Below are 17564 nucleotides of genomic sequence, written 5' to 3'. Positions count from 1 at the left end.
CTGAGACTCAGAGATAAAGTAACTTACTTAAGGTAGATCCTAGGTAGCTTTTGGCAGAAATGAAGTTCAAATCCAGGTCTGCACCAAATTTGGGGTCTGCACACAATACTGTACTGACACTCAATTGTCTTTTAAAGTCTTCACTCTTTTTCAGCGGATTTAATTACATTCCATAAAGAAAAAAAAGATTCTTTGCATATTCTCCATATTGTATTTCTACCTTTTATTCACAAGATTGTTCTCACAGTAAATGCTTAAGTTTTGCCTAATGAAGCACACATTGATAAAGTAGCATAAAAGGAGGAAAACATCAGTAAAATATCTTCTATTCCCTGAAAAAGTAGGAGTTCACTAATCATAGTTAGGGAAAAGAAAAAAAAAGCTATGAATATAATTAACATGATGGGTATTTTTTGAACTTGTTCTTTTGGGATTATATAAAGTTTGTCTTACCCCCTCAGGAAATATAATATTTCAGCTCTGAGTATTGTGACCATGATTTGCTTTCATATCTTTCATAATATGTAACAGTTGAAAAGTATGTCATCATTACCCTATTCCTTTTAAAAGAATATACTGAAAAAAGGCAGTTCTATTTGGATATAAGAAGAGAATTTATAGAGCTCTATGAAGCTTTGATAATTAAACTTAAAACATGTATCAATTCCAGCATCTCCTACTTTCCCCACCAGAGGTTAAAAGTATTATTAATGGGCATAGTCACTACTAGGAAGGTTAGATGTGCATCTTGAGTGCTTCATTTGAGGTGCCATGTTAACAAGCCCTGAAAGGAGATCCATTAGCAGCTGCAATGAGGCTTTTTTAGTCAAAGAAGGTAATTAATGGAATTATGAATAATGGTTATTATTCAATTCAATCACAGAAAATGACATTGAATATGAAAAGAAGGACTTGATATTGCCCAATAAAGTAGTTAGAATTTTGAAGAGCTGATCATATAATGGAAATAATATCCCAGGGTTGTGATACTCACTCTACAACACACCAACTCAAGACAGCTTATTCGTTTGGAGCATGAAACTCTTTTATAAATTTCTCCCCCCACCCATTTATTATTATTTTATTTATTTATTTATTTATTCATGAGGGACACAGAGAGAGAGGCAGAGACATTGGTAGAAGGAAAGCAGGGTCCCCCGTGGGGCGCCCAATGTGGGACTCGATCCCAGGACCCCAAGATCATGACCTGAGCCACAGGCAGACGCTCAACCACTGAGTCACCCAGGTGTCCCTATAAATTTCTAACGTACAAATCTAGGTATAATACTAGCTTCTAGAGGTCATATGACAATCACATGAATGGTATTTATTCAATATCACTGAGTTATGTTGACTTCTAGCAAAGAGGAAAGACAATTTCTTTACTACTCCAAATATAAGCAAACTTAAATATCATTCATTAGCTCTTCTAAAATTGTGTACATGATATAAAGGAAAGAAAACAACACTATATATAATATTATCCCCATGTACATAATCTGAATACTTTGGTATATTTTGAAAGGGTAGAAAGTTAACTTCCTTATCCAAACCCCACTCTCTCCACCCTACACATATGTGCAAATCAAGAAAGAGTAGCTAAACCAGTGAACAGATTTTGAGTCATCTAATAAACCACAGCTATGAGTAGGTATAGTCACCATGTTGTGAAAGGTGTAAGTCCATACTTAGCTCCCTCTTTTACAGATCTAAGTAAGTTGGTGTAGGACTTACAAAGGGCCTTGTAGGTTTCCTCTCTCTTGTTCTGCTTCTATGTGCATGTTTGAGAGTGGTTACCATAGAGGTAAATTTCTATATCATGTGGTAGCACTTATTATTAGTTCTCTACCTACTACCCAAAGGTAGGATCTCAAGATGTGAATGGAAGTTTTAATGGATGGCAAGAGGCTGCATCTCAGACCCTGAGCATAAGTGGTAATCATGGTCCAGGTTTTTCAGAGTTTGAATTAGAATATTGAGCACTCAAGCAGCTATTACGAGGGCATATTTGGATTCTTACCATTTATCCTTCAAGCGTTTATCTTCTTTTGGAACTTCAGTGGAAACAAGAAGATTTCTATTTTTGTGGATTTAGGGGCCATAGAAAAATATTCAAACTCTCCTAACACTACACTGATTACTTATAATAAATGCCAAAAAAGAATGAGAAGGTTGAAGATAAAACCGTAATCATATTACCATGGATTCAACTGAATGAGGTTTGAAATGTTCTTGGAAAATCTAAGCCAGGGTTAGAGGGATATATGTATAGATATTTAAATATATGTGTTATGTATAGGTATTCAGATATATGTTCATAGATGTTTATACCTAAGAATATAATCACAATTTTTCATAGATACAGGTAATCTAATTTTGCTTCATTAAGAGGCTCATTCTGAAAATTCTCTTATGTTTTCAAATGATTTAAGTATATGCTTAGTAGCTTCATTTGCTTGGTTAGAGAATTATGCCAACAAAGCCATGGTTATGAGTAGATTACTACCGAAGCATCTAAACAAAACTGAAATGGACAAGATCCCACCCATCTTGTCAAATTTCCTTTTGAGGGAATGTACAACATTCCAAATATAGTCATCCAAACCCAAACTGAATACCTGGTGATAGTACTAATAACATTGGGCCATGACTGTGTATATACATATATATAAAATATAAAAATATTATATTTAATATTTTTAATCTCCCAGGCAGAGGGAGAAAGAAGCAGGCTCCATGCTGGGAACCCGACATGGGACTCGATCCCAGGTCTCCAGGATCACGCCCTGGACCAAAGGCAGCGCTAAACCGCTGAGCCACCCGGGTTGCCCGCATGACTATATCTGATAAGCCATACATAACCAGTCCTTTTCAAACCTTGCTTGTTTGCATGGAAAAGAGACTGGAGTCTGAACAACCCAAAGGAAATGAATACCATGGTTAAACCCAAAATAACAAAATCAAAAGAATAATGAATTCGGTATAGCTTTTGTTTGTATTTGCTTTGTGATTAATAGTCTCACTAACTGAAATCCTTTATTTTACCACAAAGAGCAACTTTTCTAGTAGAAAAGGCAGATAATAATACTACATGTGTCAGACATAGTGCTTTCACTGTGTATCTTTAAGTATCTTAAATCTCACCAAACTATCTAAAATATTTTAGAAATAAACAAATGAAGACTCAGAAAGGTCCATGACTTTTTAAAAAGCAAATAGTTAGTGAGCAGTGAAGTAGTCTATCTCCAAAGTCTATTATTTTCAAATACAAAATACCAAATACTAACTAGTAACTGTTAACTAGTAGTTTCCTCATTCTCCCTGCTTCATCTGAAGGGATGCCTTATGCATTTGCCTCTACTCATATTGGTAAAAGAGACACAAAGGTTAAAAAAAAACAAACAAACAAACACAAAACTCTGCTTAATTTTAGGGTTGTAAAAATTAAGACAAACATAGATAATTACCTCAAGTTTTCAGAGTGGCAGTAAGTGAAAATGAAAGGTCAGTGAGGGAGTTAAAACAATTTCCAAAGACCATATGCCTTACATGAATAAATTAGCTACCTGTTCCTAAAAAAAACTTCCATATGCCAGATAAATACAGAAAATTATGAAATTGCCTATTTTTATTTCAAGGTATGTTTCTTTAAAATGCCATCTTTTGATGAATATTTTTGAAACGTAAAAAGCAGAGAGTACTAAAAACAAACTTTAAAAAAATCAACAGAGTTTTTTAAATAAACCATCACAAAATCAAAATGACACTTTTCAAATTGATGTCTCACAATATATTATATCTCTCCAACACTGTTCCAGTTTTCCCAGAAAGAGGCAGAAACTGTGTACCACTTTAGGAGCTTCTAACAAAGGCGTATAAAGCAGGTACCATTTGCTCCTTCGCTGGTCAGTTTTTAGGGGGAAATTTGTTCCTCAAGGAAAACCTAAAGTGAAAATCTCAGTCTTTATTGTGTATGTCAAAGATTAATGTGTGTTGTGTTTGCTCTAAGTAGGTGCTGAAGTTATATAATAAGGGGACCCCTCTGAGAGTTTTACAATCTATTAAAGGGCAAATATAACCATAAATATGAAGATAACACAATAAACTATTATATGTAATGCCTTGTTAAAGATGTATTCATTCATTTATAAAATATATAAATACCATTTGTATTATAAGTATTCATAGAAGGGGAAAACAGAATCTCCTTATGGTATCCGGGATAGTTTATGGAGCTTGAGGCATTTGAATGCTGAGTTAAAGAGAAGGGATTTCAACAGATTAAAAAAACATGAACAGCTTCATAGAATATTCAGTTTGATGTGTACAATACATCCATATAAAGAAGTACTTTGGAGATCTGCTGAAAAGATAAATTAAGGTCAGACTGTGTAGATTTTAAATGCTAAGCAAAAGGAGTCTGAATGTAATTCAGAGAGCAAGGAGGATTTACTGAGGTTTTTGTTTGCTTTTGGAGCATGGATATAATACAGTATATAAATATTTGCAAAAATATTTTGTAATCAAGTCTCTTAAAAGCTCTGCTTTAGTATACAATTGAATTATATGATAAGTTTCTTAAGAGTGGTGGCTTCTAAGGGCAGGGATTATTGTTCTGGGTTTAGAAAGGAAAGTTACATTTCATTATGTATCCTTTATTTTTATTTTTTTTTCAACCATGAGTCTGTGTTCTCTGCAATTTAAAAAGTAAGGTACAAGAGAAAAAAAGCCTCACTACAGTATACTTGAATCTTGCTTTCTCTTAAATTCTTTGTTTTTGTCAAGTAATAATGTTAGAGTTCTAAAAAAATTGGATGTTTTATAATTCTGAGTTAAGTACTTTTCTATAATAATTTTGTGTGACTTCCAGAAAGCCTTATTTGCATGAAAAATTTTGCCTGTACAAGTAAGATTATTTGGCGGGTGGCTGGGTGGTTAAGCATCTGCCTTCGGCTCAGGTCATGATCTCAGGGTCCTGGGATTGAGCCCCACATCAGGCTCCCTCCTCAGCAGGGAGTCTGCTTCTCATTCTCCTTCTCCCTCTACTCCCTACTCATGCTTTTTTTCCTCTCTCTCTCTCTCTCTCTTTCTCTCTCTCTCTCTCTCTCAAATAAATACAACCTTTTTTAAAAAAAAGTAAGATTATTTTTCGTAATTTTACAATAGTAAAAGGAAGAGGATCTGGGAAGTAAATAGAAAGGATTGAATTTAATGCTTAAATAGAAACACAGAACAGAAAAGCAATCCATAAGTACTCTTGGACTACTTGCTTCTTAACTGAGGAATTGATTCTATGGTACCTATAGGAGATTATCATCAAAAGTCTAAGACTACACACCAATTAGAATGGCCAAAATCCAGAACACTAACACCACCAAATGCTGCTGAGGGTATGGAGCAGTAGGAATTCTTCATTCATGCCAAATGGTTACAGCCACTTTGGAACACTGGTGGTTTCTCTCGAAAATCAACATACCGGGGGATCCCCAGGTGGCCCAGCAATTTAGTGCTGCCTTCGGCCCAGGGTGTGATCCTGGAGTCCCGGGATCGAGTCCCACATCGGGCTCCCTGCATGGAGCCTGCTTCTCCCTCTGCCCGTGTCTCTGCTTCTCTCTTTCTCTCTGTGTCTCTCATGAATAAATAAATAAAATCTTAAAAAAAAGGAAAATCAACATATTCTTATCATACCATCTAGCTATCATGTTCCTTGGTATTTACTCAAAGGAGTTGAAATTTGAGGTCCACATAAAAATCTGCACATAGAATATTTATAGCAGTTTTATTCACTCTTGCCAAACTTGGAAGCAGCCAAGATGCCCTAGCAAACCAGTGCATCATAAACTGTGGTATATCCAGGTAACAGAATATTATTCAATGCTAAAAAGAACTGAGCTATCAAGTTATGAAAAGACATGCAGGAACCTTAAATGGATATTACTAAGTACGAGAAGTCATGTGAAAAGGTCACATAGTGTATGATTCCACCCATATGACATTCTGAAAATAGCAAAACACTAGAGACAGTAAAAACATCAGTGGTTGCTAGGGGTTGAGAGGGTAGTGAATAAGCAGAGCATGAAGAATTTTTAGGGCAGTGAAAATACTCTGTATGATACCATAATGATGGATGTTATTATATATTTGTTCAAACCCATAGAATGTACATCAGGAGTGAACCACCATGTAAACTGTGGACTTAGATAATTATAAATGCATCAGTGTGGCTCATTAATAGTAACAAATGTAGCACATGGTAGAAGACATTAATAATAGGAATGATTATGCATGTTCAGGGGCAGAGGGGATATGAAAATTGTGAAATGTGGACCTTCCTTCCTCTCAATTCCGTTGCAAACCTAAAGCCACTCTAAAAAAATTATTTTTAAAAAATTCTATAGACTAATTCTGATCATAGGTAACTACATATCTAATAAGATGTCAAAAGTAATTAAAAAGAGTACCCCTAGATAGTAGAAAGTATTTTTTTTTTTTCCTGGAGCTCTTCCCCTTTGGTTCTTGTTAAAATGAGTAGTGACCCTGAGAAAATGTTAGAGACTCTTTCCAGAGGCCCCTTCTTACTCACGGAATCTAGCAAACTCTCCTTTCAGACTTAATACAAGACTAACAGATGGGCAGGTTCTGTGCGTGGAGGGTCCCCCTCTGCCATGTGCAGGGAGAGTGACTCTGTTGCCCCGTGGACCACACAGGAACAATGAGGACCATGGCAGAGTAGCCTGGGATGAAGGTTCAAGTCTTCCTGTCCCACAAGACAGGATGGCAGCATTACAAACACCAGTGTCATCAAAATCTATGCACATGGTGGCCCTTGCAGTGGAGCCAGGCACAGCCTGCATGACCAAAACTGGCAACCCTCTCCCTGAAAGGAGCACCTACTAAGTGTCCTTGGCTTGGTGAGAACTGCTCTGAAAGTTTCCCAAATAGGTTGAGTTCTGTCCTATTCCTGAGCATGAAATTTGTCTAAACCCTGAGACCAAAAAGACCTGAAAGCTTACAGGCTTCTCAATTGGGGTCAAAGAACCGATGAGTCGGTACGTTACCAAGCAGCAGAAGACAGTGTTGATCCTCTTTCTATGTGTTGGTTTGTTTCCTCTCGAGACTTCTCACCAACTTAACCTGCTGCCAGCTTCATCAGAGACGTGAGTAGATACAAGAGAATAACAAAGTGCCTGAGACGTTAGAATTAGGGAAAGGGGAAAAAGAGTCCTAGAATAAGTGGCTCCTAATAAAGCAACAATTGTAAAGGAGAAGAATAACAGCTTTCTCAAACAGGGAATAAAAGAAAGGAAAGAAAACTGGAAGGGAAGGAGGGAGGAAGGAAAAAGAGGAAGTGAGGGAGGAAGAAAAAGCAAACAAACAACTATCTTCATAGTTCTGCCTTTTCCAGAACATCATATGGTTGGAATCCGACCTACAGTATGTAGCCTTTGTAGATTGGCTTCTTTCACCTAATTATATGCACTTAAGTTTACACCATTTCTTTTTGTGCATGGAAGGAAGGAAAGACCAAAGCAAGAGCCCCCTAAATAAAAAATCTAGCATAAAGACTTGAGAACTTCAGGAACTAAAAGACAACATGTTGTTCATTCCTGAGTGCAAGATATACCTCAAAACACAGCAAACATGCAAAAAGGTAAAAATAACTAGGGGAAATAGAATAATGAGAAGGTTATGAAAAATCTGGAGACAGAAAATGTGAATACAAGACACATGAGAAGGAAAAACATGAACACACACACACAGAAGAAATCCAAGATAATAATAAAAAATTTCCAAGTTTAAAGAAATATTTAATTTTGCATCACAAACAGATTTGTTTTTTTTCCCAAAAGGACATCTACACATATTCTGGTAAAGGGACAGAGAAAGTGCTGTGACATCTAGACAAAAGTAAACAAAGTTACTTACAAGGAAATAATCATATAGTGTAAGATTTCCTTCATTATATCCCAGGAAATGGGAACATGAATATGGAAGTGAGAATACTAAAATGATTCTAAGTCACAGACAGACATATATCATTAGTGGTTATCTGGACTGCAGACAGATAAAGTTATAAAGTGCAATGAAATGAGTAAAAAAAAAGTGAGCCATATTTTAAGGCTATTTTTTAAATTATGCTGATGAAAATCCCACGTATGATATGATCCCATTTACCTCACCCGTATGTATGGCGATATTTAGAGAGAAAGCAGGACGGAAGAGAGTTAGCAAAAAGACTTTTTATATTGAATATATAAATATTTTTTTATCTGAATATAAAACTTCAGTTTTAAATTTTTCCTACCTATACTGTCCTTCATGTCTTAAAGTTATTATCATGCATTAGTTATATAATATCAAGGGAAATGATACAAACTATTCTTATTTTGGAGGGAGAAAAAAGTTCTCCCAACTTTTGATTCCTCATGACTCCTCCCAGGGGTCTTCAGTTCTATTTACCAAAATACCATGAGTTAAATGAAATCCTTCCTGTACCTGAAAATCTCTAAAAATATGAAGGAACATTAGAAATGTATTTGAACGTAAATTTAAGCCGTTTTGAATGATCCCTCCAAGACTCTACTAACTACACTCTAGAAACTCTTGCTCCCTCCACCATCTATCAACATTCTTAAACTTTATCCTCATCTTAAATTATGCTCACATTTTTCCTCCTAAAAGAAATTCTTTAAGATACCCATTTCTTTTACACAAGAAATATGCATTCTCATTCCAAATCCTCTTCCAGCCCCCGACTTTCTTTGCTCCTTCTTCCCACGGTCAACTGTCTTAACCGTTTTGTCTCTTCTCATTTACTGTGTGTTCTTACTAGACAGTGCCAACCCTCAGTGTCTAGAAGAAGCAGGACAACACCAACTCAAAGCCACTCGGTCTAGGAATTTTTCCAGGTAATACCTGTGCTGTGGATGTTAAATAATATTTTGGAAACAAGAAGCTGTAGCCCACTTCTTGCCAAGGTAGGTGCGGGATGACCTTGGAAATGATCTCCTTTATAGGAGTCCACCAAATGACCCTCTCCGTCATGCAAATGTATGGCAAGTAATCATCCTTCTGAGACCAAGGGAGCAGGGAATAAATCGACCTTCCACACTCTGACCAAAGCTGCCGCAACCAATTGTTCTTCAGTAATGAGAAATGAGTCTAATGGAGGAAATACCTCAACTTAAAGAGTCCAAGAAGCCTCCTGGGAAGAATGAGGGCAAGGCTCAGAAGCTTTCCCAGGACCCAGAGGAGACTGAAGCTTTATATTCAGGAACAAGGACAACAACAAGGAACCAGGGCATTTGAAAATGGGCACCTCTTGGGTACTGGGTTTCCAACTACCCATCACTGAAAAAGCCTCCAAACCCACAGCGATCCTGGATGTTAAGGAAACCTCAAAACGTTGGTATTAAGCTTTTTGTTGAAGCGTATAGGTGATAACTCATGCAATTAATTGGACAAGTACAATATTCAACCACATTTGTAGCACTGAACTTTGTGAAGCAGGTCATACAACTTATGATGAAGGAAAAAAAATCACATTTGTTACAATCATTTCCAGATATGAAGTATTTGTACCATGAAAATAACTGTCTCTGTAAAGTGAACTTATAAATCATCTCATCATAAATTATTTCCCGTTACCCTACCTTGCACAGGTGCTAACACTTCAATCTTCAATTCTTTCTCTATAAATGCTGTTTTGTTTCCAATATTAATGCAAACGCAGAGCTAATGTTTCATAATCTCACCCCATGGATATAAACATCCTTTCTCTGCTGACTTCACAGTCATGTTAAAAAACACTCTTGCTTCAATCACACTTTCCTCTGATAGTAAATTGCTTGCTGCAAACATCTTAGCCAAAGCAGATCAATTTTATTTGCTTTTGTTTCTCATTAACACAGTTCAATAAATAAATTATTCATTATAAAGTTTAACACCCAATTATTGTACACAAATGTAATACAGAAGATGTTTGCAAACTTCTCCTGTAAAGGCACAGATAGGCTAAATTTCAGGCTTTGTGGGCCATTTGATATTTGTTTCAACTACTCAGTTATGCCACCAAAGGTTAAAAGCAGCCCTGGATAATATGCAAATAAATTAGCATGGCTGTGTTCCAATAAAACTTTATTTATAAAAACTGGTGGCAGGCCAGATTTAACCTGTAAGCCATAGTTTGTTGACCCCTGCCCTACATAAAAGGCTGAGAAATAATTTCACACTTTAAACATCTTTTCGTATTAACCAACCACCAGTTACAGTGTATTTATTATATATCAAAGATTCAGCCAAAGTAGAAGCACAATGAAGCTGAACTAGACTTCTGTAAATGTATCCAAAGAATTCCACTGAGGTGTACTTGTCTCAGTTTTCTTATTATTATCCCATAATCCAGGAGCCTACTAAGGGTAGAGAGTGGGAGCAATATACCAGGGTGCAGACCATTCCAACCAGTGCTAGTGAACAATAACTTTCCTGAAAAAATTTTTCGTCTAAGTTCCAAACAACTGCTTTGGTTATTTTTGAATTTTAATGTTTTATCATTTCAAATAGTCATGTTTTATAATTTGTCCTTAAAAACAAACAAAAAAAATCCACTGTATTCTACATTGATTTAAATAGTTTTGTTAAACGGCCCCTGGAACCCACAAGTCTTCAAGAGAGTTCATTTCCATTTGTGACATTTTAGATCATTTGAACCCACTTTAGGCACAGTTTGTATCTCTAACTATTGTGATATTACATATCCCTGCATTTAAACAGTAGGAAGAATGATATGGATACAGAAATAAACCAAATATGAGTTACTTCACCTCTGTCATTCAATTAACCATTAACTCCTTGTTCTCTTTATGCATTTGTAAATTTTTTGGAGTTTATTGTGAAAACTTTTATGCATCTGTTTCAGATTTAGTCTCATGTTAAGAATGTATTCTCTTTTTGTGTATATCTTTTATTTTACGTGAAACTTTTTGAAATCAAAACTGGTAAAACTGTTCTTTCACCAAATATGAGCATAGGTAGACCAAGGAATACATTTATATTGTCTACTGAGCATGACTATATAAAGAAAATTAATTTGGATGGTCATTGAAAATTTGTAGAAGTTAAAACTAGAAAACAGAATGTTATTACTTATTGATTTAACTAAAATGTTGGCACGTTTCTTTTCTTTAATGTATTAACACAATTTAGAAGTAATGCTTTTTTTTGTACTGAACACATCTTATTTTTTAAAATCTTTATATATACTGGCCTGATAAACCTATGTATATACATGTATATACAAGAACTTCACACAAGAAGTTCAGTAATAGAAAAATGTCACTGTTTTGGTTTCTTTTTGGCCATTATGATTACTGGTTTCATTTCATGATTATTATAAAGCATGTTTTGTTGAACAGTCAAGAGGGAAGTTTTAATACTCCACTCTGTGTGTCAAATATACTAGGTACGCTACTGGCATACACTGGAACATGAAGAGTTAGGGGACAGATTATGTGGGGCCCTGTAAGCCACTGTCAGAATTTTGACTCTTATTCAGAAAAAAAAAAAAAAAGAAGCCTTTTTTTTTTTTAAAAATTAGAGGAGTGGCATGATATAACTTACATAATAAGATTAACACGCTGGAAGCTTTCTTGAGAATGCTTTCTAATGGCTTACCAGGGAATAAGCACAGAGGAATGGAGACTGAATAGGAAGCTACTGCAAAAAATACAGACAGTACATTATGGTGGCTTGGGAAGAGTAAAACAGAGAAAGCTGTGACAGCAGGATTTATTTGGATACATTTTTTAAAAGATTTATTTATTTGTAGGAGGGGAGCAGAGGGAGAATAGCAGATCCCCCACTGAGCTCACAGCCAGCAGTGGGACCCCAGGACTCTGACATCATGATCTGAGCCGAAATCAAGAGTTGGCCGCTTAACAGACTGAGCTATCCCAGTGCCCCATTCTGGATACATTTTGAAGCTAAACCCATTTAATATCCTGGGAGGTTTGAGATCTGAGATGAGAAAGAAAAATGAGAAAAACTCCAAAGTTTTGTCCTGAATAATTTGTAAGAATTGGATTGTCATTAACTGAGATGATGGACTATAAAAAGAACACTGGTAAAAAGATCAGAAATTCAGATTTGGATGCATTGAGTAAGAAATGTCTACTCACCACTCAAGTAGTGATGTCAAGTGGGTAGTTTAATATACGAGTTTGGAATATGGGAGAGAAGTCTGGATTGCATATAAAAATGCAATGGTTCCTAGAGTATAGAGAAAAATGAAATGCATCAGACTAAATGAGATTACCCACAGAGTATATAGATGAGGATGAAACTCTTAAGCACCCCAACATTAGGAAGTTAGGACAAGACAATAAATCAGCAAAGATGGGAGCAGCTGGTGGCTCAGTGGCTGAGCATCTGCCTTTGGCTCAGGTCATGGTCCCAGGGTGCTGGGATCGAGTCCCACATTGGGCTCTTTGCAAGCAGCCTGCTTCTTTCTCCCTCTTCCTATCTCTCTGCCTCTCTGTGTCTCTCATGAAGCTACTTGAAGAGTTTTGCCAAGAGTAAGGCATTGTCAGAAAAAAAGTTGGTGCAGTGTATGTCTGTGTGTGCGTTTGTGTGTATGTATTTAAAATATGCACTCAAAAACACCAGCCATTGTTAGTCATAATTATAACATTGTCATATTTTAAGATAGATTGACTGGCCTATCCAATTCACAGATCACTGATGAAACTAGTTAAAAAACTAGTTCATTTGCTTCGTTGGGGCTCACCATGCTCCAAAATAACACTCACATATCACTTTAAATTATTGTTGATAATTAGGTTTTAATTGGTTTCATAATTTTGTTCCCATCTAATGAATAAACATGTTTGGGACTTTTATTGCTGCAGAATAAAAGAAATATCATGTATATAAAAATTTAAATATAATTTGAGTCAATCCTACAGATTGGCAAGATATTTCTTTCCTTTTTAAGTGCTCTGTTCATTATTCATGTTGAAGAGAAACAGTTCTACTAGACTACTCATCATTCCCTGTACACACCCTGACATTTCACACCTCCCTGCCTTGGCTTATGTTCTTTCCCTTGCCTGGTATCCTTCCACTTGATGAGTTCTTTCTCCTCTGAATAGCACATCCAGAATTATTAACTTCCTTCCTCTTCGGTTATCCTATAGCATTTTAAATATCTCTGCATTAAGCTGCAGTAGTAATTTACTTGATTGTATTCTATTTAATTGTTTATATACAGAATTTACCTTACCTTCTAGAACTCTAAGAAGATTGAAACCTTGTCTGTCCTTGTTACAGCTTCCTTATTCCTGGCAGAGTAGGCGCTCAATAGTATTTCTTAAATGAATGAGTTTACTGGATGACCCTTTCTTCTTGATTTCTAAGGTGCTATTTCAAGAAAACCTGTCTACTCAATGAAAGTTTTCCTGGAAGGAGAAGCTGCATTCAGCAGGTGCCAATTTAAGAACAGATCTTAATTTAAGAAATATTAAGGTGGAAAATTATTTTATTTACATCTCTGAATTGATGTAATTCAGTAATGCCTATTCAAAAGGCAATCTATACATTAAGACAGAATCAGAAAACACATTAAATGAATGAATAAAAGAATGTATGAAATATTTCACAGTAAAACTGTATATTTTATCTTGGAAAATGACACTGCATATAAAAACGGCAGGCTCTTGTTCAGAAATGGCTTTAATCCCAACCCTGTCTGTTTTTCCTCTTAACAATTTTGAAAAAAATAATAGCTTCTATCCTTCTGTTCTTCGTAGGTGATAACTGCCCTCCCAATTAATCATCTCATCCTTTTCCATCAATTATTACATTCCCCACTCTCGAGTTGATGATGTCCTTGTGTGGTTACATATGAGCAGAATAAAGCTTAAGGACAAAGGAACATTATTTAAGCGATTTGCAATCGCTTTTTAAAAATTTTGTGTTATTATTAAATAGAGAGCAGAGGACTATTAAGGGGACATCAAAGTGTTCAGAAAATTTGCATCCTAAGAAAGTCATCAATCAGTTATAGCATCATGGCCTGACTGATCACAAGCACTCAGAGGTCTTGAGTGACTTCATAGGGTCTATCTACACTGCAGTGGCAACTAATACTCTACATCCCAAGAAGAAGATGAAAGAAAAAAGTGATATACCAATGCCAGTGTTTCAAAATCTGATCTCTAATTCCCAGAGCAAAAATTTTAAGGTCTACCCTTTTAACATAGCAACATTAACATAGCAACATACCATGCCATGAAGGGTATAAATTAAAGGTAAATAAAATCACATTTAGAGGTAACACAGAAATCTGCAATTGGAAATTGGAACAAATAACTTTATCCTTATTTTAAATGCTCAATCTCTATGGATACTAAATTTCATATTGATTTTATTTCAATTCTCTGGTTTATGTTTTCTCAAGATCTTTTAAAACTATACTGTACAGTAAAAAATTACAAAACTACCATCATTTTACATAAGAAGGTTTAGATACAATACAGAAAATAATATATTAAATATCATTATCAATCTAAGCACAAAATCTAAAGGGCTATGTTCACTGGGAAAAAATCTGCTTAGGACTTTTATTTATAAATAGTGAATCAGTGACTTACAAGGGTGTCATTATTTCTGATAAAAGTGCAAATGCTATTAAACAAATGCCATGGCACACCAAATTATTTAGTTATAATGCAATTCTTTTCATCATGAGTGCTTTAGTGGAGATCATTTTATATCTACAAAAATGAAGATGAAACAGACACAAGAGTTCTCTACAGCAATTTTAAAAATAAAAGAAAGTGCTGTGAAACACTATTGAAAATATATTCCTTGACATGCACAGCTCTTTGTTGTACAATGTCTATGTTCTGTGGGTCTCTTTTCACGACGTGTTCAGCTCTTTGAGTATAGCAATTACAGGCTGATGGAGATTTTTAAGGTTGCTAAACTTGAATGGAACTTAAGAGCGGCTACTTGGTGCTGAAGAGTACAGATAAAAAAGTTCAATCATTTACTAGTAAAAAACAAATCTCTTCTTTGATAATAAATGAGCATACAACAAAGTCACAAAGTCACAGAGTAACACTGGTTGTGCTCAATAGTCATTATAACCACACCAGCAAAGCGCTTTTACTACAGACCATAGGACTGAAGATAGAAATAATTTTGTTACTTTTTTTTAACTTTGTGATTTTGTTAATTTCAGGGCTTAAGTACTAAAGTAAAAGCATAAGCATATATGAACTAAAGAAAATCCACTAATGAGTGACTTTACAAATTTTCCCTAAAAAAGTTTTGGATATAAGTTTCTAGAGCAATATTAGAACATAGTTCTGTTTTTAAAATTTCAGGGTTTTTTTTCCTTTAAATTAGGTCTTATTAACCTACATTAAAATTAGCACATAAATATTCAATATTTTGAGGGTTGACAATTGCATACATTTATACAACAGTGTTCAAGTAAGATGCAGGGCATTTCTAACACCCTACAATATTCTTTTGCCTTTTAACAATGGAAACTTCCAAGAGACTGGATTGTGACCAATATATGGATTCTCAATGGTGAAGTATAAGATTCTTCCATGAAGTGTATCTTAAAAAACAAGTAAGACTAGATTCTGGTCCTTCTTACCTTTGTTAGGGTCTATACTTTAGCCAATATTAAATGTTTGCTTACTCCATTTAGGGAATAACAAAGCAGTCGTTGAGTAGACCACTGCCTCTTTAAATCAAAGTAGACCATTGACTCTTTACATCCAAGCAACAGTTTTATTTAATGCACTCATTTTGTTAATAATATATATTTAGGCATAGATTTTAAGTCCTAGAGTCACCATTTCGGCTAATGCTCAGGTATTTACTATGAATTTTTTTAAAAAGTAAACTAGAAATTATCTAAGGATATCTAATTGTGTGTGTATATATATATAGTTTCAAATTCAAGTATTAATAAATTTAACTAATAACATAGTGCCAAATTCAGGTTCTTAAAATTTGTCTTTAAATTAAATTAAGCATATTTTTAATGAGAACCCGAAAATTTGCAAATGTATTAATAACCTAACTTGAATATCACTGGAAATCTAGATTAACCGAATTATGCTCAGGTATGTATCTATATTTCTTTATGGAGGTCACTGACTTTAATTTTTTATTTAGTTTATTTAAAGAAAAACAAAAAACCTAGTTCATTTATTTCTTTTCTTGTCAAGTCTCAAATTCTACTGACCTTTTCTTTTTTCTTTTTCAGTGTATACATTTTTTTTTAAGTTGAATATAACTGACATGCATGTGATATTACTTTCAGGTTTACAACACAGTGATTTAACTTCTCTATATGTTATGCTATGCTCACCAGAATTATAACTATCATAAATACTGTCACCACCATACTTCTACAGTCTCATTTATTATATTCTCTATACTGTGCCTTTTATTCCCATGACTTACTGATTTCAAAACTGAAAGATTGTATCTCCTCTAGCTTCCCTTCATCTGTTTTGCCCATCTCTCAATCCCCTTCCCTCTGGCAGTCATCATTTTGTTCTATGGATTTATAGGTCTGATTCTGCGTTTTGTTTATTAATTTGCTTTGTTTTAGATTCCACATATAAATGAAATTATATGATATCTGTCTTCTTCTGACTTATTTCACTTAGCATATCTTCTAGGTCCATTCATGTTGCTGCAAATGGCAAGATCTTAAGAAATAAGATTAGACTCTGGTCCTTCTTATTAGACCTTTATTAGGTCTATACTTTAGTCAACATTAAATATTTGTTTACTCCATATAGGGAATATGCATGCACATGTATCACTTCTTTTTTGTCTATTCATCAGTGAATGCATATTTAGGGTGCTTTAGTAGCTTGGCTACTACTACTACTCAATAGTAGTAGTACTGGATCATATGGCATTTATATTATTAAAATATTGAGTAACTTCCATGTTCTCAATAGGCCTTATACCAATTTATGTTCCCATCAACAGTGCAGAGAGTTTTTTTTCCCACAGCCTCACCCACACTTGTTATTTCTTCAGACAATCTTTTTAACTTCAGATTTCATGAACTATTTCTAGGTCATCATACAAATGGAATGTAATATGAACTCTTTGCTGTCTAGATTCTTATGCTTTGCATAAAGTCTATTAAATGTATCCATGCTGGTACATGTACCAGTATTTCCTTTCTTTCTTTCCTCCTTTTTTTTTTTTCCTTTAGGAGAGAGTACATAAAAGTGGTGGGGGCTGGGGCAGAAGGAGAGAGAGAGAATTTTAAGCAGGCTCCATGTCCAACATGGACCCTCAGATCCTGAGATCTCAGACCCGGGATCATGACCTGAGCTGAAATCAAGTCAGACACTGAACTGACTGAGCCATCCATGCACCCCTCCTTTCTTTTTTATTGCTGAAGATTTTGTAGTATGAATATTCACTATTTTTATCCATTCACTTTCCACCCATTCTTTTGTAGACATATAGTTGGATTGCTTCCACATTTGGCTTATTATAATTTGGACTTCTGTGAG

The 17564-nt window shown here is 35.0% G+C and overlaps 1 protein-coding gene across 3 annotated transcripts in view; it reads right to left on the bottom strand.

Annotated features, from left to right (window-relative positions):
- Positions 1 to 17564, bottom strand: part of RALYL (RALY RNA binding protein like) — a 713351-nt gene that overhangs the window by 413659 nt on the left and 282128 nt on the right. The gene's annotated exons all lie outside the window — the stretch shown is intronic.

The sequence above is a fragment of the Nyctereutes procyonoides genome, unplaced genomic scaffold (genome assembly GCF_905146905.1).
Source record: "Nyctereutes procyonoides isolate TBG_1078 unplaced genomic scaffold, NYPRO_anot_genome, whole genome shotgun sequence".
NCBI classification, from domain to species: domain Eukaryota; kingdom Metazoa; phylum Chordata; class Mammalia; order Carnivora; family Canidae; genus Nyctereutes; species Nyctereutes procyonoides.
The sequence above is the reverse complement of the archived record's forward strand: the minus strand, read 5'-3'. Positions and strand labels throughout refer to the sequence as shown.